This window comes from Bos indicus x Bos taurus, chromosome 29 (assembly GCF_003369695.1).
Source record: "Bos indicus x Bos taurus breed Angus x Brahman F1 hybrid chromosome 29, Bos_hybrid_MaternalHap_v2.0, whole genome shotgun sequence".
NCBI lineage: Eukaryota > Metazoa > Chordata > Mammalia > Artiodactyla > Bovidae > Bos > Bos indicus x Bos taurus.
This window is the reverse complement of record NC_040104.1, coordinates 36010843-36033898: the sequence shown is the minus strand read 5'-3', so window position 1 is coordinate 36033898 and position 23056 is coordinate 36010843. Positions and strand designations below refer to the sequence as shown.

Here is a 23056-nt window from a genome sequence, read left to right as displayed (position 1 = left end):
TGCAGTGCACTAGGCTTTCCTGACTTTCACTATTTCCCAGAGTTTGCTCAAAATGCATGTCCATTGAGTCAGTGATGCCATCCAACCATCTTATCTTCTGTCATCCCCTTCTCCTCCTGCCTTCAATCTTTCCCAGCATCAGGGTCTTTTCCAAAGAGTCAACTCTTTGCATCACATGGCCAAAGTATTGGAGCTTCAACTTCAACATCAGTCCTTCCAATGAATATTCAGGGATGATTTCCTTGAGGATTGACTAGTTTGATCTCCTTGCTGTCCAAGGGAATCAAGAGTTTTCTCTAGCACCACAGATCCAAAGCATCAATTCTTCAGTGCTCAGCCTTCTTTATGGTCCAACTCTCACATTCATACATGATTATTGGAAAACCATAGCTTTGACTATACAGACTTTTGTTAGTAAAGTGATGTCTCTGCTTTATAATATGCTATCTAGATTTGTCATAGCTTTTCTTCCAAGGAGAAAGTGTGTTTTAATTTCATGGTTGCAGTCATCATCCCCAGTGATTTTGGAGCCCAACAGGATAAAATCTGTCACTGTTTCCATTTTTCCCTCATCTATTTGCCATGAAGTCATGAAACTGGATGCCATAACCTTAATTTTTGAATGTTGAGTTTTAAGCCAGCTTTTTCAGTCTCCTCTTTCACCTTCCCCAAGAGGATCTTTATTTGCTCTTTGCTTTCTGCCATTAGAGTGGTGTCATCTGTATATCTGAGATTATTGATATTTCTCCCGGCAATCTTGATTTCAGTTTGTGCTTCATCCAGCTTGGCATTTCACATGATGAGCTCTGCATATACGTTAAATAAGCAGGGTGACAATATAGAGCTTTGTCATACTCCTTTCCCAATTTTGAACCAGTTCATTGTTCCGTGTTTGACTCTGTTTCTTCTTGGCCTGCATACAAGTTTCTCAGGAGGCAGGTAAGATGGTCTGGTATTCCCATATCTTTAAGAATTTTCCAGTTTGTTGTTATCCACACAGTCAAAGAATTTGGCATAGTCAATGAAGAAGAAGTAGATGTTTTTCCAGAATTCCTTTGCTTTTTCTATTATCCAATGGATATTGGCCACTTGATCTCTGGTTCCTCTACCTTTTCTAAATCCAGCTTTTATATATGTAAGTTATCAGTTCACATGCTGTTGAAGCCTAGCTTGAGGATTTTGAACATTACTTTGCTAACATGTAGAATGAATGCAGTTTTACCCTAATACTCATATAAGGTGTTTCCTCAGATCACCTTTGTTCATTGTTGAAATACACTGAGAATATTTCTTTGGGTGTCCCTTTTACTACATGATATCTTGATTTGAAGTCTGAGATTTTTTTTTTCCTGCTTAGTATTTTTTTTTCAAAAAGGAAATGACTGGCTAGGTTCTAGATCTGATTAAGAAATGGCCAGTTGTCATCATTGCAGTCCCTTTATCCTTAGGCATGACTAATCTTTATATAAGTGTTTTCCTTGGTTCTTAATGAAAAATAAGAAATATTTATGGAAAATTATAAATTCATTCTTAATGCTAGAAAAAAGTTTTTATATTTATTTCTTATTGCATGTCTGGAAGAAGAAGGATGTAGCAGAATCGAAGAAGGGAACATTAATATTAGGAAAAATAGAAGAGAATTTATAGTGGAATAGAGTTTCAATTCTGACATCACCATTTAGTGCTTTTGATTCTTTGTAGAGTAGTTCGCAATAATGAAAGATATATATCTGTAATGATCAACATTTACAAAAGTTATTGTCTTCAGAAGGGGTCAGTAGAGCAGTGGCCTCAAAATTTGCCCAATAGATATCTACCTTTCCTCTGAATCGCCTCTTCATTCTCTCTCTCCATGTCCCTGTGATTTAATTGACTTCTTCTTTAAGACACAGCTTGAGAAACAAGGCCTTCTTCAAAAGGCCTTTCTAAACTGGACAAATACGGATAGTGTGCATGTTTGTATGTATTAGGGAAAGAAGGATTTCCTCTCTATCCCCACAGACTTTTTTTTTTTCTATAATACCATTTAGTACTGTACTAATAGCATATCATTATTTTATCGCAGATCTATCTATCTTCTTTATGGGGTAGGGAGTGTATTCTAATTCCCTTCTCCAGGGGATCTTCTCAACCCAGGGTTTGAACCCAGGTCTCCTGCATTGCAGGCAGATTCTTTGCTGTCTTAACCACCAGGAGAAGCCCATATTCTAAATATGTAGCAAAATACTTAGTGAAATTTAACAATTTAATTAATATATGCCACAAAATTGAAATGTAAGCCCCAACAATGGATTTTTATCTTTAAAGAGACATTTAAAGACTATGTTAAATTCACCCACTTTTGTGTTATCTTGTCCTTCCCACAGTATCCCCTGAAGTACTCAGCAAAGTTTTATATACAGTGGCCATGAGGCAATGTTTACTGATGGAAAGAAATCTAAGGAGCTGTCATGAAATTATTATATTTTTAAAACTACCAAACAGATTTAATTCAATTCAGTTCAGTCCCTCAGTCATGTCCGACTCTTTGTGACCCCATAGACTACAGCACACCAAGCTTCCCTGTCTGTCACCAACTCCCAGAACTTGCTCAAACTCACATCTATCAAGAGATGCCATCCAACCAACTCATCCTTTGTTGTCCCCTTCTCCTCCCACCTTCAATCTTTCCCAGCATCAGGGTCTTTTCCAATGAGTCAGTTATTCACATCAGGTGGCCAAAATATTGGAGCTTCAGCTTCCACATCGGTTCTTCCAATGAATATCCAAGACTGATTTTCTTTATCTCTTGCTTTTTCTATGATCAAATGGATGTTGATTTCCTTGCAGTCTAAGGGGCTCTCAAGAGTCTTCTCCAACACCACAGTTCAAAAGGATTAGTTTTTCAGCACTCAGCTTTCTTTATGGTCCAAAACTCACATCCATACATAACTACTGGAAAAACCATAGCTTTGATTAGACAGATCTTTCTTGGCAAAGTAATGTCTCTGCTTTTAATATGCTGCCTAGGTTGGTCACAGCTTTTCTCCCAAGGAGCAAGCAGCTTTTTAATTTCATGCTTGTAGTCACCATCTGCAGTGATTTTGGAGCCCAAGAAAAGAAAGTATCTCACTGTTTCCATTGTTTCCCTATCTGCCATGAAATGATGGGACCAGATGCCACGATCATAGATTTTGAATGTTGTTTTAAACCAGCGTTTTCATTTTTCCTCTTTCACTTTCATCAAAAGGCTCTTTAGTTCCTCTTTGCTTTCTGCCATAAGGGTGGTGTCATTTCCATGTCTGAGGTTATTGATATTTCTCCCTGAAATCTTGACTCCAGCTTGTGCCCCATTCAGCCTGGCATTTCACATTATGTATCCTGCATATAAGTTACTGCAGCTACTGCTAAGTTACTTCAGTCGTGTCTGACTCTATGTGACCCCATAGACAACAGCCCACCAGGCTCCCCCATCCCTGGGATTCTCCAGGCAAGAACACTGGAGTGGGTTGCCATTTCCTTCTCCAAAGCATGAAAGTGAAAAATGAAAGTGAAGTTGCTCAGTCATGTCCGACTCTTGGTGACCCCATGGACTGCAGCCTACCAGGCCCCTCCATCCATGGGATTTTCCAGGCAAAAGTACTGGAGTGGGGTGCCATTGCCTTCTCCAGCATATAAGTTAAGCAAGGTACAGTATACAGCCTTAACATGCTCCTTTCCCAATTGGAACCAGTCTGTTGTTCCAAGTCCTGTTCTAACTGTTGATTCTTGAGCTGCATACAGATTTCTCAGGAGGCAGGTCAGGTGGTTTGGTATTCTCATTTCTTTGAGAGCTTCCCACAGTTTGCTGTGACCCACACAGTCAAAGGCTTTAGCGTAGTCAATGAGGCAGATGTTTTTCTGGAACTTTCTTGCTTTTTTGAAGATCAAACAGATGTTGGCAATTTGATCCCTCATTCTTCTGCTTTTCTAAATCTAGCTTGAACATCTACAAGTTCTGGGTTCATGTACTGTTGAAGCCTCACTTGGAGAAATTTCAGCACTACTTTGCTACTATGTGAGATGAGTGCAATTGTGTGGTAGCGTGAACATTCTTTAGCATTGCTTTACTTTGGAATTGGAATGAAAACTGACTTTTTTCAGTCCTGTGGCCTCTGCTGAGCATTCCAAATTTGCTAGCATATTGAGTGCAACACTTCAACAGCAGCATCTTTTAGAATTTGAAATAGCTCAACTGGAATCCCATTACCTCCACTAGCTTTGTTTGTAGTGATGCTTCCTAAGGCTCACTTGACTTCGCACTCCAGGATGTCTGGCTCTAGGTGAGTGATCACACCATCATGTTGAGGGTCATGAAGATCTTTTTTGAATAGTTCTGCTGTGTATTCTTGCCACCTCTTCTCAATGTCTTCTGCTTCTGTTAGGTCTATGCTATTTCTGTCCTTTATTGTGCTCATCTTTGCATGAAGCGTTCCCTTGGTCTAATTTTCTTAAAGAGATCTGTAATCTTTCCCATTCTATCGTTTTCCTCTTTTTTTTTTTTTTTGCATTAGTCATTTAGGAAGTGTTTCTAATCTCACCTCGCTATTCTTTGGAACTCTGCATTCAGATATTGTTCCTTTTCTCCTTTGCCTTTTGCTTCTTCTTTTTTTTTTTTTCTCAGCTATTTGTATGGACTCCTCAGACAACCATTTTGCCATTTTGCATTTCTTCTTCTTGGGGATGATCTTGATCACTGCCTCCTGTACAATGTCTCAAACCTCTGTTCATAGTCTTCAGGTACTCACTCTATCAGATCTAATCCCTTGAATCTATTTGTCACTTTCAATGTATAATCATAAGTGATTTGATTTAGGTCATATCCAAATGGTCTAGTGGTTTTCCCTACTTTCTTCAATTTAAATACGAATTTTGCAGTGAATACTTCATGATCTGAGCCAGTCAGCTTCTGGTCTTGTTTTTACTGACTGTGTAGAGCTTCTCCGTTTATGACTGCAAAGAATATGTCTGATTTTGGTGTTCACCATCTGGTGATGTCCATGTGTAAAGTCATCTTTTGTCTTGGTGGAAGAAGGTGCTTGCTATGACCAGTGCATTCTCTTGGCAAATCTCTATTAGCCTTTGCCCTGTTTCATTTTGTACTCCAAGGTCAAATTTGCTTGTTACTCCAGGTATCTCTTAACTTCCTACTTTTGCATTCCAATCCCCTATGATGAAAAAGATATCTTTCTTTGGTGTTAGTTCCAGAAGGTCTTGTATGTCTTCATAGAACCATTCAATTTTCTCCAGCTTCTTTGGGCCATGAATCAAGGTAAATTGGAAATGGTAAAACAGAGGTGGCAAGAGTAACATGGACATTTTAGGAATCAGTGAACTAAAATGGACCAGAATGGGCGAATTTAACTCAGATGACCATTATATCCACTACTGTGGGCAAGAATCCCTTAGAATACATGGAGTAGCTCTCATAGTCAACATAAGTGCAGTTCTTGAGTGCAATCTCAAAAATGACAGAATGATCTCTATTCCTTTCCAAGGCGAACATATTTCATTATTAACCATTTTATGCAATGTTTCTGAATGATTTTCCATTTTACAAATAGTATAGAAGGCTCCAAAAGGTTTAATTTTTTCATCAAAAGGATTGTGAGGAAACAAGAATTTAAAAATTTGTAATTCTCCTTCCACCCCCACAACACACAATTCAACACAATGAGCATTCATTGTACTAACAAGAGGCAATTGTCATCATCCATAATCAAGTATGATTTTAAAGAATTATTGGATCTTAACTTAAAATAACAAAAGTAAATAACTTATTGATATGGAAATTTTTTCTCCAAAAATTACCTCCCGCTTTATTGTTTTATCATGACTCACATGTCATTTCCTCATATAAATAGTATTCTGTAATGCCCCTCTAATGTCACAATTATTCACATTTGTATCCTTTTTAGTTGTCAGCAGAGGGCTTTCATTTGTATTCAATGTTTGGAAGGAGGTGAGCGATTTCTTTTGCTCAATTTCATGGATGAGAAAAATGAACTGAGGTATTTATTTCAAGAAAAACACTATTAATTTAAAAGGCAAAGTCAGCTGGAAATCTATCTTTAGATTATCTTGCTGAGGTCATAATCTGTTTTGCTAATAAGTACATGTCCTGTTGTTTCTTTAGTGATAATAAGATCATGAGCACACAATTTTGAGATATGTGCCGTGTCTGATCTTTCTCTCTACTTTGGAAACAAAATATCCTTTTACCGCCTTGACCTATTTCCCTGACAGAATCATTGGCATACATGAACAATGAATTTTTAAATTGAATTATTCCCTAGTACCACTATTTTTAATCTTATGAACACATCATTCACTTTATAATCTTAATAAAATATTCATTTATTTCATAAACATTTGGCTAAATTTTTGCATATCTAATGCAGAGATGTAGAGATGAAAATCCAGATCTGTACCTTCCAGGAAATGAATTGGAGCCTTGATGGCAAATTGACTTCATCCTATGTAATCATCCCTCATCATTTAGAAATGGTTTCTGTTGCACTGTGAAGAATTATGAGGCTGTATCATGGGGTCGCAAAGAGTTGGACATGACTGAGCGACTGAACTGAACTGAACTGATCCAGCCCTGATAAGTAAGGATGCTAAGCTCAGCTAGTAACGTCTACAATGGGAAAAGGATGGGAAATAGCTGCAGGTAGGTCAGAAATGCTGGGTGTGATGGATAGTGTTCCTTTCAATTTAGTTAGTGATTTGGTTTTTTTACAATAAAAATGTGTGTATTTTAGATTTTATAAATAATATGTGCTCATTTAACAAAATAAAATAATACAGAACAAGTCTAGAAATAATGTAGAAATATTATATTTTACTCTGAGATGTTTGCCTTTAATGTTTTGATGATCCTCCTTGTGTAATTCACTGTATGTCTACAGAAAGTGAACATGTTAGTCTCTCAGTCATGTCCGACTCTTTGTGACCCCATGGACTGTAGCCTGCCAGGCTCCTCTGCCCATGGGATTCTCCAAGCAAGAATACTGGAGTGGGTTGCCATGCCCTCCTCCAGGGGATCTTCCCAACCGAGGGGTCAAACCCAGGTCTCCTGCATTGCTGGCAGTTTCTTTACCATCTGAGCCACCAGGGAATTCCCAAATGTCTACAACATGCATCCAAATATTTATGCACTGTACATTTACATAGACTGTATCACACATTTTGAGTATGCACTGTGTATTTTTTCTTTATTTCGTTAAAACGTTTTGTAACTTTATTGGTTTATTTGCTGATCCCCTGCCAAACTACTTTCACCACCCCAATACTAGTATTTGTTTGAGGTGTGGTTATCTTTTATATATTTCTGCACATCTTGTTTTTTCTTGTGCAACAAAACACTCTGAGAATTACTCCAAGTCAGCTGCCCAGCTATTTTCTTTGAAAGCTTTGCCACAGTTAACAAGTCATTTTAATATCTAGCTTCTAATTCAGCATCAATAAGCCCCTGAGATAGATACCAGATACTGTTTTTTTCATTCTTATGATGAGTAAATTACAATTCTGAGATTAAGTTACTTGTTCTTCTCTGACACGCATTAAATTATAAGGAAAAAAAGTTGGGCTAGATCTTCCTGGTCCCAGGTCCAATACCTTCCTCTCTGCTATTAATTGCCACAGTTAAGTTTAGGATTGTTCCAGAAAAGCTTAAGGAAAAAAGAGGTATTAGGAGCCTCAAAATTCACTTATCAGATTTCACTGTCATGATAATTACCTTTAAAGGTAATTATTATACCCACTGAATTATTATTATATCCATTATGTGGAATAAGGATCTGAGATCAGAGTTCATAGAACATGCCCAGCTTCCCCTACCTAGATAGAGGCAAGCCCAATGGGTGTGAAATGCTAAATTCCACATTTTTTTGAATAATATATTAAATTTGAGTCTAAATATTGTGTATCCTTTAAGTCACTTTAAAAAATAACTTTCTATGGACTGTATTTTTATTTATCATTTATTTATCTCTTTCTAGTATATGGAGATTTGGGGCACATAAATGCATCAGAGATGAAGGAGCTTTTCTCTAATTGGTACTTGGTGCCATAGAAGCAATAATGAGTTGAGAGAGAGTATCATCCATTGTTACACTGCATCTATACTAAACGAATGAATGGGCATTTGGAGCCTAGAATTTGGACTCATATATCTGAAGAGATTACATTTTATCTGTGGCTTCTCATTTTTTAAGGACAAGGCTGAGTGGGATTAAGGCAAAATCCTTGGGCAGCCGCAATAATGCCATTTCTTTATAATATATGAATAATGAAAATGAGCCATATGTATTTTATATAATCCTATCCATTACACACAAGTTATAAAAAGTGCCATAGTTGTTTTTTTTTTTTTTTTTATTTTTATCCCCAGATAAGTGATGCTACTATGCCAATTTTTCAAGGACATGTTAAGATGTATGTTTGTGTTTAAAACTAATAGATATTCTCTCTGCATATTAAATTCCCAGCATTTGGCTTTGTGTGGCATTTACAAAGTTCAGATAAATAGTGAATGGTTGATAAAAATAAAGTGCTGCTTTGTCAAGAGAAAAAAAAAAGTATGTTCTGAACCTCAGGATGTAGACAATAACATATGTCACTGTTCAGTTCAGTTCCGTTCAGTCATTCAGTCATGTCCGACTCTTTGAGAGTCACTGTGCTGCTGCTGCTTCTAAGTCGCTTCAGTCGTGTTCGACTCTATGCGACCCCACAGACAGCAGCCACCAGGCTCCCCCGTCCCTGGGATTCTCCAGGTAAGAACACTGGAGTGGGTTGCCATTTCCTTCTCCAAGAGAGTCACTGTAGATTGTGCATTTTGTTTGACTAGTTGATTTGAGGCATCATAACATATTGATGCTTTTGAACTGTGGTGTTGGAGAAAACTCTTGAGAGTCCCTTGGACTGTAAGGAGATCCAACCAGTCCATCCTAAAGGAAATCAGTCCTGAATATTCATTGGAAGGACTGATGTTGAAGCTGAAACTCCAGTACTTTGACTACCTGATGTGAACAACTGACTCATTTGAAAACACCCAGATTCTGCGAAAGATTGAAGGCAGGAGGAGAAGGGGATGACAGAGGATGAGGTGGTTGGATGGCATCACTGACTCAATGGACATGAGTTTGAGTAAACTCTGGGAGTTGGTGATGGATAGGGAGGCCTGGCGTGCTGTAGTCCATGGGGTTGCAAAGAGTTGGACATGACTGAGTAACCGAACTGAACTGAACTGAAGATATTTTTAGATCTAAAAATAGCATAAAATGTCCTCTATTGTGTTTAGTGTTCACCAAGAGTGCACTTTACACTGGAAAGAACATAATAGTGGAACAAACTGTCCAGGTCTATACAATAAAATGTGAATCTAAAAATAAACAATTGTTCTAGGCATTTTGACTGTGTAAGTAGGTCATTGATGTGGTGTCTAAATTTACTGTTTCCTTTTTTTGTTCATTTAAATACATAGCCTATGCCCACAAAAAGACTGAAGGTGGCATGTATATGTGTCTGTACTATTTAAAACGATGATCACTCTGTTGCTTCTTGTGTCTAAGGCATTTAACTTGGTGCTGCCATATATATTATCTCATTTGATGACTGTATTAATGATATGAAATGATCTTTGCTGATCTCACATTACCAAAGAGGCTTTCTTACTCTTGCAGTATGCTGTGGCCAAATTAGGACAGGAACCAACACAGGAAGGAAACCAACACTATCAAAGACTAGTCTTCTTTACTATAATTTTGGATCTGATTAAAACAGTCCTCATTGCCACATAACTGACTGCTGATGTGAAATTTTCATGAATTATTCAAAATAATGGAAAGGTAGCCCTTCTCAGATAAAAATGTACTATTAGCTGCAACTGGTTACTCTATTAGTAGGTCTGATGTTTTTTACAGCTCCAAATTACTGGGAGAAAAATCAACAGGATCCTTATATACTACTGCTGCTGCTGCTGCTAAGTCGCTTCAGTCGTGTCCAACTCTGTGTGACCCCATAGACGGCAGCCCACCAGGCTCCCCCATCCCTGGGATTCTCCAGGCAAGAACACTGGAGTGGGTTGCCATTTCCTTCTCCAATGCATGAAAGTGAAAAGTGAAAGTGAAGTCCCTCAGTTGTATCCGACCCTCCCTGACCCCATGGACTGCAGCCTACCAGGCTCCTCCATCCATGGGATTTTCCAGGCAAGAGTACTGGAGTAGGATGCCATTGCCTTCTCCAACATACTATTGTGTAGAAATGAATTATAAATAATTTTGTAAAAGGCAGGAGGAGAAGGGAACAACAGAGGATGAGATGGTTGTATGGCATCACCAACTTTATGGACCTGAGTTTGAGCAAGCTCCAGGAATTGGTGATGGACAGGGAACCCTGGCGTGCTGCATTCCATGGGATCACAGAGTTGGACATGACTGAGCGACTGAACTGACCAATTCTACATAGCATCTAGCAAAATTGAATCATTTTAATGTGTGGAGTGGTCTAAGAGTGTATTCAGGACCATAAAAAATTTTTTTTTAATCTACTTTATTAAAAATTACTCAAGATCCAAGGATTTTTTTAAAAGTTTCTGTTATATTTTCCATTAAAACGTAACTGATGAGGGTAATTTAAAAGGCACCATTTATTAAACACTTAAATGTATTAAATATTACTATAGTTGATGGATGAGATATATAATTGTATTAATCATCATGCTCACTGTTCAACATGGAATGTATCATTCTCATTTTGTAGCTGAGGAACTGATATTCCAAGACATTAAATACTTTCTCCAAGGAAACATACTCACAAATGGCAGAGCATGGGTTGGACTCAGGATTCTCAGCTCCAAAGACTTGTGTGCAGTACGACAAGCTTTGTAATATCTTCCTTTACAATAACAAAATTTGAGCCTGATGAAGACAGTCTGGAATGATCAGTTGAAGACAGTTCTCTCATATAATGTGTGAGTGTGTGTGTGTGGGCGGGGGAGTGGTGGGGGATGGGGGAACAGGGTTATATGTCACTTCAGTTTCCTTAATGGTCTTTTTACGTTTTTCATTTCAGATTAATCATGTTGTCACTACCGTCATGTTACTCTTTTCGAAAGTGATTAAAGCTGATATATGTACATTAACAGAAGGAAAATCTGCTGCTTGTTTGGATGACCCATTGTCACAGTGACTTTCACTAAGATGCAACCTGAGCTGTAGGGATAGAATTCAGATCTTGGTTTTATTAAATTAATCTTTTTAGTATAGAACCTCACAGCACTGCGTTTTAAATTTAGTTAAGCAACCACTTAACTCTGTGTGCTTTTCAGTATCACTGACTTACTTGATGATTATTGCTGATCAGTAGAACAGACCTTACTTATCTAGGTGTCAGAGGCAAAGTTAAACAACTGTCAAGGATTTTAATATTCTCAGAAGCCTGGAGCAGGAGGCAAAATTAGAACTTTAGCTAATCTACACATTTGACAGGTGAGGAAACTGAAGCACGTTCTTTCAGGAAAAATTTTAGACTCTTCACTGTTTCACTCATGACCTGATCCTGACTGGCATTCTCATGTCATCTCCTTCCATTCCCATTCTTACCACTCAAGTCTTCTGAAATAATAAAGTCCTCATTCTGCACAGCCTTGTTCATGAGGATGAGCCTTTCTCCACTTTCGCAGAACTCAATCTAGCATTCTCTCCTTGGAGGTTTTCCTTGTCTGCCAGGATCCCACCTCCATCCACCTCCCGGGTTGCTGTATTCCCCTATAATATCTTGTATTGACCACCAGCAAAATGATTTGCGGGATATTTTTAAGTTTCTAATCATATGGTTCAATTCCCCATGCATACATGTCTATCTTTTTACCATTGTTAACCACGTGCAAATACAATATAATTACTGATCTAAGTATCTAGCTCAGTTGTAACATATGGAAATGACAACAATAAAAGTATAGGGAAGATATATTTAGCTTCCTCTAGGGTTTCTGTAACAGAATGACACAAATTTCATGGCTTAAAATAATAGATACTTATTTTCTCACCGTTCAGAAAACCAAAAGCCTGAAATAAAGACGTCACCAAGGTTCTTTTCCTCTGGTGGCTCTAAAAGAGAAACTGTCCCATGCCTCCTTCATGCCCCAATCTGTGGTGTGCAATGATTTCCAGATTCAAAACCAGTTTCTTCTGTGTTCATATGGCTCTATCCCATCCAAGTCTCTCTGCGTACCTACTTCTTCTTACAAGGATAATAGTCACTGAATGTGTGGTCCTTCCTGAATCCAGAATGACGTGATCTCAAGATCCTTAACTAATTACATCAGCAAAGATCGTATTTCCAAATAAGATTGCAGCCTGAGCTTCTGTGTATACATGAAGTTTGGGGAACACTATTAAGCTCATAGAGGGCTAAACGTTTTCTCTAGTCATATTTTTTAATAGTAGAGCTGAGACTAAAGAAAGTCCTATTTCTGTAGAGCATGCTATCTCATGAGAATGCATTTATTTGATTTCACATTTGAAAACCTGTTCAATTTGCTTTAGGGATTTGAAAGACAGAGACAGAGACCCTCTTCTGCAAATATTTACTTTCTAAAAAGTATTGAAAAAATGAAATTAATTTCCCGTGCCTTTACTTGTATTCACCCCTCAATGGTTTTCCTAGGATAGGGAAGTTTGTAACTAACTAGGCATATTAGCAGAAAGATGAGTTGAGCTAGAGATGAATTATCTCCTGTAGATTTGCGCATGGCTGTATGTATCTCTTAATGCTTTTAATTCTCTAGGGTTTTAATTATCTAAAGATAGTTAAAATTACTTTCTGGAATTTTTATTTTGTTTCCTGACATAACTTGAACTTGATTCAAAATGTAAACATCATATATCCATTACCTTTTTACAAAGATATTCCTATTTGAAATAAATGTCCCAATGTTCAGGAAAAAATTTCTGTGTTCTGTTATATGAATTCCATTCTTTGGTGAGCACCTGTAGGAAGAATTTCGTTTAGTGCAGAAGCCCCCAAAATGATAAGAATTTGTGGGTGCTTACATACCTGGCTTATCATTGTGGCTTCTGGTTATACTGGTAGTAGAAATTTTTTAAAATAAATAAAGGAGAGTAAAGGAAAGGAAAAGGATGAAAAGGAAGGAAGGAAAGGAGGAAGAAAGGAAGGAAAATTAACCAATAGATCTAAAAACATAGATTCATCAAATAAGTCATTCACTGGACAAACATTTATCACTTGTTGCTCTATATCAGATACTGGGTAAGGAACCTGTGACACAATGATTAGCAAGACACTGTCTCTTCTTACACTTTAGAGGGACATTCAAACAAACAACTTATTGTAACACCGCATGTTAAGATATGACACAGAAGTAAATATATGGACTAGTGGAAATTCTTAACTGGATATTCAACATACATTTGAGAAATAAGGACTCAATCCTCCTTTGACAGATAACAAAACTGAGCTTTAGAGAAGGACACTGTTACTGAGCTTACCGACACATAAGATGACCAGTACTTCTTATCCATTCATCTGCTAATGGGATAAGAAAGCTGTGGTACATATACACAATGGAGTATTACTCAGCCATTAAAAAGAATACATTTATATCAGTTCTAATGAGATGGATGAAACTGGAACCTATTATACAGAGTGAAGTAAGCTAGAAAGAAAAACACCAATACAGTATACTAATGCATATATATGGAATTTAGAAAGATGGTAACAATAACCCTGTGTACAAGACAGCAAAAGAGACACTGATGTATAGATCAGTCTTATGGACTCTGTGGGAGAGGGAGAGGGTGGGGAGATTTGGGAGAATGGCATTGAAACATGTATAATATCATGTATGAAACGAGTCGCCAGTCCAGGTTCGATGCACGGTACTGGATGCTTGGGGCTGGTGCACTGGGACAACCCAGAGGGAGGGTAGGGGAGGGAGGAGGGAGGAGGGTTCAGGATGGGGAACACAGGTATACCTGTGGCGGATTCATTTCGATATTTGGCAAAACTAATACAATATTGTAAAGTTTAAAAATAAAATAAAATTTAAAAAAAGAAAAAAAAAGATGACCAGTACTTCTGTCACTTAACTACGAGGTGCATTGGATTGCTAATGCTAGAAACGGGTATTTTTCACTTACTGCAAGCTACTTTTACTCTAGTGCTTGAAAGCTCAGGTCTTACTTTGGAAACGTAGTGAAAGAGCTATAATTTTTGTGAAATCCCATTAGCATAACCCAATTACTATATGCTTTGTTCTCTAAATTTAATCCCTGTTTAAATGAATGCAGAAATAGTCAGTGGACAAAGCTAGTTTTCAATCCTAGTTGGTTTTTTTTCCCCCTCCTGGTCCACTTCTCTTTTAACTCAGCTATTTATACCAATCCAGTGACGTCGACTGGGTATAATTTGTCCCTTAGGGAAATTTGGCAATGTCTGATGGCATATTTTATTGTGATAGCATGGGTGGTGGTACCATTTGCATGTAGGAAGCAGAAGCCAGGCATGCCACCAAACAGGCTACAATGCACAGGACAGCCCCACCATAAAGATTTTCAGCCCAAAATATTCGGTTAGTGAAAGAAAGTTCTATCGTGTTAATGTATATTTTATGATAACTAGAGCATTCTACCAATAGTCAAATCAGCAAACTGCTGGAAGATTTAAGAGAAAGTATGTGTGTATATATATGTATATATATATAGATTCTATTTTAGTTTGCTGTATTTGTTTGATTATTTTTCTCTTATAGTACATATATACCAGTGCCTAACACAAAGCCCATCCAACATATATGGCCATCAATAAATATTTGTTAAATTAAAAAAGTTTGTTAAGTTAGTACTAATTTATTATTGAGTATTACCTTTTGGTCAATTTCTACACATATCCTCTAATTTTAAAAATAATCCTTGAAGAAAGTGTTACCATCTCCACTATTTAAATTTAGTTTCAAATCTCTAAAAATGACTAAGTTTTTCCATCTCTTCTTGGAAGCCTTCCAAAACTTTAGGAGCTGATAAAAGAGTCCCTGCTGATTTCCTGGAAGCTTCTTTTGTATATATTAACCACTATAAAAAGAAGCTGCTATGCCCACAAAATATAGAAAGTTGTACAATACTGCTATTGTTTGCTAAAAGACATGTGTTGCTACCATATAAATACGTGTAACTTTTGAAATTTGCATAAATTTGGACTTGATTTATCACACTTACTGTTGTTTAAAGGACATCCTCATTGTGATTTGGGTTCAGAGGCTGCTCCATTGAGGAAATTCAAAAATTCAAACAAAACTGCCTCAATTTCTTACACTTTTTTTTTTTTTCACTTTTATTGAAATATGGCAGTGGTTTAGTCACTAAGTCACTTCTGACTCTTACAACTCCATGGACTATAGCCCGCCAGGTTCCTCTGTTCATTGGATTTTCTAGGCAAGCATACTGGAGTAGCTTGCATTTTCTTCTCCAGCGGATCTTCCCAATCCAGGGATCGAACCTGGGTCTCCTGCACTGCAGGCAGATTCTTTACCAACTGAGCCACCAGGGAAGCCTCAACTTACAATGCTGTGTTAGTTTAAGGTGTACAGTAAAGTGACTAAGTTATATATATGTATATATATATACTTTATATCTCTTCTGTTATATGCTATTACAAGCTATTGAGTGTAGTTCATTGTGGTATACAGTAGGTCCTTATTGGTTATCTATTTTATATATAATAGTGTGTCCTTTTTTAAAACATTTCATTTTATAGTGGAGTATAACAGTTAACAATCAATTGTCAATTAACAATCTTGTGATAGTTTCAGGTGAACTACAAAGGTACTCTGCTGCTGCTGCTAAGTCGCTTCAGTCGTGTCCGACTCTGTATGACCCCATAGACGGCAGCCCACCAGGCTCCCCCGTCCCTGGGATTCTCCAGGCAAGAACACTGGAGTGGGTTGTCATTTCCTTCTCCAATGCATGAAAGTGAAAAGTGAAAGTGAAGTCCCTCAGTCATATCCGAACCTCCCTGACCCCATGGACTGCAGCCTACCAGGCTCCTTCATCCATGGGATTTTCCAGGCAAGAGTACTGAAGTGGGGTGCCATTGCCAGCCGTACATATACATGTATCCATTCTCCCCCAAACTCCCCTTCCATCCAGGCTACCACAAGACATTGTGAAGAGGTCCCTATTGTTGTTGTTGTTCAGTCTCTAAGTTGTGTCTGACTTATTGAGACCCCATGGACTATTGCCAGCAAGGCTTCTCTGTCCATGGGATTTCCCAGGCAAGAATACTGGAGTGGATGGCCATTTCCTTCTTCAAGGGATTTCCTGACCCAGGGATCAAACCTGAGTTTCTTGCATTGGCAGGCAGATTCCTTAACACTGAGGGACCAGGGAGCCCAGAGTTCTCCATAGTGTGTCTTTTTTGAATAACTTCCTTAGTAGCTAGGTTTTTAATTATTTAATTCTAGGCTTTTTCTTTTTTGTTAAATTAGAATGCAAACATTAAATAGTACGACAATTTAAATTCAGCTTCTTACAGAAATGCCTTCATTGAACAGAGTGAGTATACATGTGTGTGGACATGCATTTGAATGTATGCTAAAGGAACACTTATTTGAACAATATGAACAATATTTTGGTATATTTTAAAAGCCTTAGAGGAAATTGTTATTCATTTTATCAAGTAGTTCTTGATTGTGTAAATGGTGAAGGCTAGAATGTTAATGGTATGTGTTAAATACCAACTCTGTACCAGGACTTTTGCTGGGTATTTTGGTATATAACTCTTCATCATTTTAACAAAGATGTATAAAATATTTCACTGAGTTTTAAAGTTAAGATAGCTGACTAGGCAATAAACATACAAAAATATGCTTTGCTTCACTAGAGACAAGATGAAGCTACATTACCATGACAATGAAATAACAAGATATCTCATCCACCGGATTTGGAGAAATTAAAATATCTGACTATTGACTGGAAAGTGAAGCAATAGGTTCCACTGGTAAGAATGTAATCACTCTGGAAAACAATTTGTCATTAACTGAAAAAGTAAAAGAAAGAGCCTTTCTAAAATGACTGTTTCATTAATCAAGGATTACGAGTAATCAAATATAAGCACCTCATGTCCATTAGGCCAGATTGGGTATGATATGTATCTTTGCCCAGCAGTAGGCTTCTTAAAAAGCAGAGACATTACTTTGCCAACAAAGGTCCATCTAGTCAAGGCTATGGTTTTCCCAGTGGTCATGTATGGATGTGAGACTTGGACTGTGAAGAAAGCTGAGCGCTGAAGAATTGATGCTTTTTTTTTTTTTTTTTTGGTTTTTTTCTCCAATTTTATTTTATTTTTAAACTTTACATAATTGTATTAGTTTTGCCAAATATCAAAATGAATCCGCCACAGGTATACATGTGTTCCCCATCCCGAACCCTCCTCCCTCCTCCCTCCCCATACCATCCCTCTGGGCCGTCCCAGTGCACCAGCCCCAAGCATCCAGCATCATGCATCAAACCTGGACTGGCAACTCGTTTCCCACATGATACTTTACATGTTTCATTGCCATTCTCCCAAATCTTCCCACCCTCTCCCTCTCCCACAGAATCCATAAGACCGTTCTATACATCAGTGTCTCTTTTGCTGTCTCGTACACCGGGTTATTGTTACCATCTTTCTAAATTCCATATATATGCGTTAGTATACTGTATTTATGTTTTTCCTTCTGGCTTACTTCACTCTGTATAATAGGCTCCAGTTTCATCCACCTCATTAGAACTGATTCAAATGTATTCTTTTTAATGGCTGAGTAATACTCCATTGTGTATATGTACCACTGCTTTCTTATCCATTCATCTGCTGATGGACATCTAGGTTGCTTCCATGTCTTGGCTATTATAAACAGTGCTGCGATGAACATTGGGGTACACGTGTCTCTTTCCCTTCTGGTTTTCTCAGTGTGTATGCCCAGCAGTGGGGTTGCTGGATCATAAGGCAGTTCTATTTCCAGTTTTTTAAGGAATCTCCACACTGTTCTCCATAGTGGCTGTACTAGTTTGCATTCCCACCAACAGTGTAAGAGGGTTCCCTTTTCTCCACATCCTCTCCAGCATTTATTATTTGTAGACTTTTGGATCGCAGCCATTCTGACTGGTGTGAAATGGTACCTCATAGTGGTTTTGATTTGCATTTCTCTGATAATGAGTGATGTTGAGCATCTTTTCATGTGTTTGTTAGCCATCTGTATGTCTTTTTTGGAGAAATGTCTATTTAGTTCTTTGGCCCATTTTTTGATTGGGTCGTTTATTTTTCTGGAGTTGAGCTGTAGGAGTTGCTTGTATATTTTTGAGATTAGTTGTTTGTCGGTTGCTTCATTTGCTATTATTTTCTCCCATTCTGAAGGCTGTCTTTTCACCTTGCTAATAGTTTCCTTTGATGTGCAGAAGCTTTTAAGGTTAATTAGGTCCCATTTGTTTATTTTTGCTTTTATTTCCAATATTCTGGGAGGTGGGTCATAGAGGATCCTGCTGTGATGTATGTCGGAGAGTGTTTTGCCTATGTTCTCCTCTAGGAGTTTTATAGTTTCTGGTCTTACGTTTAGATCTTTAATCCATTTTGAGTTTATTTTTGTGTATGGTGTTAGAAACTGTGGTGTTGGAGAAGACTCTTGAGATTCCCTGGAACTACAAGGAGATCCAACCAGTCCATCCTAAAGGAGATCAGTCTTGGGTGTTCATTGGAAGGACTGATGCTGAAGCTGAAACTCCAATGCTTTGGCCCCCTCATGCGAAGAGTTGACTCATTAGAAAAGACCCTGATGTTGGGAGGGATTGGGGTCAGGAGGAGAAGGGGACAACAGAGGATGAGATGGCTGGGTGGCATCACTGACTCGATGGACATGAGTTGGGTGAACTCGGGAGTTGGTGATGGACAGGGAGGCCTGGCGTGCTGCAGTTCATGGGGTCTCAAAGAGTCGGACATGACTGAGTGACTGAACTGAACTGAACTGAACTGAGGCTTCTTAAGAATCTACCCTGGAGACACACTCATACACTCAGGAGACATAGATAGCATGTTCATAGAAGCACTGCTTGTAATAGCAAAACAGAACAAACTGGGGCAAAAATGAGCTAATGGAGATTGTAGTAAAATGGTGAAGTAAATATTTGATTATAGTTATATATCAGAATACTATACAATAATGAAAACACTGACTGACAGTTAAATGTATCCAAAGAGATAATTCTTCAACATAAAGTTGGGTGAAAAAAGCAATTTGCAGAAAAAAATAAATAAACATTCACTATGATTGCATGTGTGTGAATTCCCGAAATGCAAACAGTTAAACATCTTGTTTAGAGATACACAGACAGAAGGGAAACACTTTAAAGTACCTAAGGGATTGACTACTCTAAAAATTCATGAGCTTGATTATTCCTGAGAGTGAGTGGAGTAAAGACAATCGGTCCTGAGAGGGCTATCCAGGGTTCTTCACAGATATTGGTCATACTTTGTTAATAAATATGGGTATATGTAGATTTAATGTCATTTTTCTTTTTTCTTTCAAATGTATTATATATGTAGATATATATATATAATATTCTTTTTAATTAATTAGATGTTAAACAAATTATATTTACTGAAATAAATCTTAGAAGGATTATATAACCTATCCAAGTTTATTTCTAATGACAGCATCCCATTCAGGATTGTGTGATCCAGATCCCATGCTCCCCCACTTCATTTTTTGGCTCTGCTCAAGGTGAAATCCCCCTAGCACAATGCCCAGGAAGAAATTGCCTCTTCTGGTAATCATCTTGTTTTCTCATATCAGTGAATGCTATGAACCACCAAGTGTCTTCCTTCATTAAATTAGCTGCCAGAAAAGTTATTCTGATGTACATGTTCAACTACAGTAATTAGCTCATCATAAATACTTAATTCACGTATTTTCTTTCTTATAATGCTTTCTGATTTCTCACTCACCTTTAAAATTAATTCACTGTTCTGATTCTATTTCATATGTAGTCTTATTATAAATAATCTAAAAGCTTTTCTTATGAGTAGTGAATAAGCAGTTTTTCATAAGAAAACAAATAATTTAGAACCACTACATTTTCTTTAAAGATCTAAATTATTGCTTTTAAGGCAGAATCCATTAGTTTCTTTTCTCTCACTTCCTAACTCTTTGTGTTTAACATGGCTAAGTTCTCATAGCAAAGGAAAGAGTCAACAGATAATTGAAGATAAAACCTATGAAATATGAGAAAATATTTGCAAACCATATGTCTATTAAGGGATTAATATTCCAAATATATGGGCTTCCCAGTTGGCTCAATGGTAAAGAATCTATCTGCCAATGCAGGAGATACAGGTTTGATCCCTGGATCAGGAAGATACCCTGGAGAAGGAAATGGCAACCCTCTCGTGTTTTTGCCTGGGAAGTCCCACGGACAGAGGAGCGTAATGGGCTACAGTCTATGGAGTTGCAAAGAGTCAGATATGACTGAGCACACATATATTCAAAATATATAAGGAACTCAAATAACTCAATAGCAAAATAAATCAAATACCCAATTAAGAAATAGGTAAAGGACTTGAATAGACATTTCTCTAAAGAAGACATACAAATGGTCAACAGGTATATGAAAGGTATTCAGCATCACTAATACTAGAAAAATGAAATATGAAACTATACAGTGAGATAGTATCTTACACCTTTTAGATTGGCTATTATCAAAAAGACAAAAGACAGCAAATTTTTATGAAGATATAGAGAACAGAAAACCCTTGTATACCCTTGGTGGGAATGTAAATTGGTATAGCCTTAATAGAAAACATTTCATCAAAAAAAATTTAAACTAGAACTATCATATGATCCAGTAATCCCACTTCTAGATATATATCCAAAAGGAAATGGAATCAGTATCTTGAAGAGATATCTATACTGTTGGCCAAAAAGTTGTTTGGGTTTCTCTGTAACATTTTATGGAAAAATCCAAATGAACTTTTTGACCAGCCCAATACTCTGCCATGCTTATTACAGCATTATTTACAAAAGCCAAGATATGGAAACAATCTATATATCTGTTGATGGATGAATGCATAAAGAAAATGATATATGTACATAATGAAAACATATATAAGGGAATATTTTTGAATCTTAAATAAAAGAACATCATGCAGTTCATGACAACATGGATGAAACTGAAAAACACTATGCTAAGTGAAATAAGCCCAACATAGAAACATAAATACTGTATGATCTCTCTTAACATATGGAATCTAAAATAGTTGAACTCATAAAGGCAGATAAAAGGATCATTGCCAGAGCTCAGGATCGGGAGAAGTAGGAAGATTTGGTCAAAGGGTACAAAGTTTCATTTGTTCAGAAGGGAAAAGTTCTGGTGATCTAGTTTATAGCACAATAAAGAGCCTCTTAAGGAAGGTGAAAGAGGAAAATGAAAAGCTGGCTTAAAATTCAACATTCATACATCAACATGTTGATGTATGGCAAAACCAATACAATATTGTTAAGTAATTAGCCTCTAATTAAAATAAATAAATTTAAATTAAAAAAAAAAACTCAACATTCAAGAAAGTAAGATCATGGCATCTGGTCCCATCACTTCATGGCAAATAGATGGGGAAACAGTGGAAACAGTGACAGACTTTATTTTGGGGGCTCCAAAATCACTGTAGACAGTGACTGCAGCAATGAAATTAAAAGATGCTTGCTCCTTGGAGGAAAAGCTATGACAAACCTGGACAGTGTATTAAAAAGCAGAGACATCACTTTGCAGGAAAAGGTCTGTATAGTCAAAGCTATGGCTTTTCCAGTAATCATGTATGGATGTGAGAGTTGGACCATAAAGAAGGCTGAGCACCAAAGAATTGATGCTTTTGAACTGTGGTGTTGGAGAAGACACTTGAGAGTCCCTTGGACAGCAAGGAGACTGAAGTAGTCAATCCTAAAGGAAATCAGTCCTGAATATTTATTGGAAAGACTGATGCTGAAGCTGAAGCTCCAGTACTTGGCCACCTGATGGGAAGAGCTGACTCATTGGAAAAGATCCTGATGCTGGGAAAGAGTGAGGGCAGGAGGAGAAGGGGGTAACAGAGGATAAGATCATTGGATGGCATCACTGACTCAATAGACATGAGTTTGAGCAAACTCCAGGAGACAGTGAAGGACATATAAGCCTGGCATGCTGCAGTTCATGGGGTTGCAGAGAGCCGGACATGACAATGAACTGAAAAGCAACAGCATCTGTGGTTAATCATATGGCATATTGTAAATATTCTAAAAGAGTAGATTTGAAGTGGTCTTACCACAAAAATACCCAAATGTTACCTATGAGAGGTGATGGATATATTATTTAAATGTGGTAATCATGTCACAATATATGCATATATCAAAATAGCATGTTGTACACCTTAAAATATGCAATTTTTATTTGTGAATTATAGTTCAATAAAGCTGGAGAAAAATAGCTACTTAAAAAAAAAATCCATGAGTTCTCAGTCTGAGATAAAACAGGTGTATAGAGTTCTCTTGGTAAAAATGTGTGTACTCCAGGTGCGGTTTATTTTGAAGAATATGCCAAGTCAATAATCACAAGCTTCTCAAGAATGAATCACCTTTTGAAAAATATGTTGAGCTATAAAAGGCCTTACATAAATACATGATTATCTTTCTATGTATGGGGAAGGCGGTGGGAGGCCAGGAGCAGATGATAGATCGCACTGAGTTATTTAGGGGAAGCACTTGGCTCTCTTTCACCACAGCTCCTCTGAAGGCAGCTGAGGCCAATCTGATGAAGAATATTGTACATAATTGAGTATTCATATTTCCTCATAGTTTTAATTGTCTTTTTTCAGGATGAGGTTTGGCCTCCATAGTAATATATCTGACCAATACACCTAAGTGTCATTAGGAAAGTGGGAGTAATTGTTTTAAACATTGCAAATATATATATATATATATATATATATATATATATATATTTCACTTTCAAAGACACTC

At 37.3% G+C, this 23056-nt stretch overlaps 1 long non-coding RNA gene across 3 annotated transcripts in view; it reads left to right on the top strand.

Annotated features, from left to right (window-relative positions):
• LOC113886252 overlaps positions 1-11665 on the top strand; it is a 1111906-nt gene extending 1100241 nt beyond the window's left edge. For all 3 annotated transcript variants that reach the window (XR_003509400.1, XR_003509399.1, XR_003509401.1), the window contains 2 exons: positions 10783-10993; positions 11095-11665. This is a non-coding gene — a long non-coding RNA (uncharacterized LOC113886252). The remainder of the gene's footprint in view (positions 1-10782; positions 10994-11094) is intronic.
• Positions 11666-23056: the final 11391 nt, after the last annotated feature.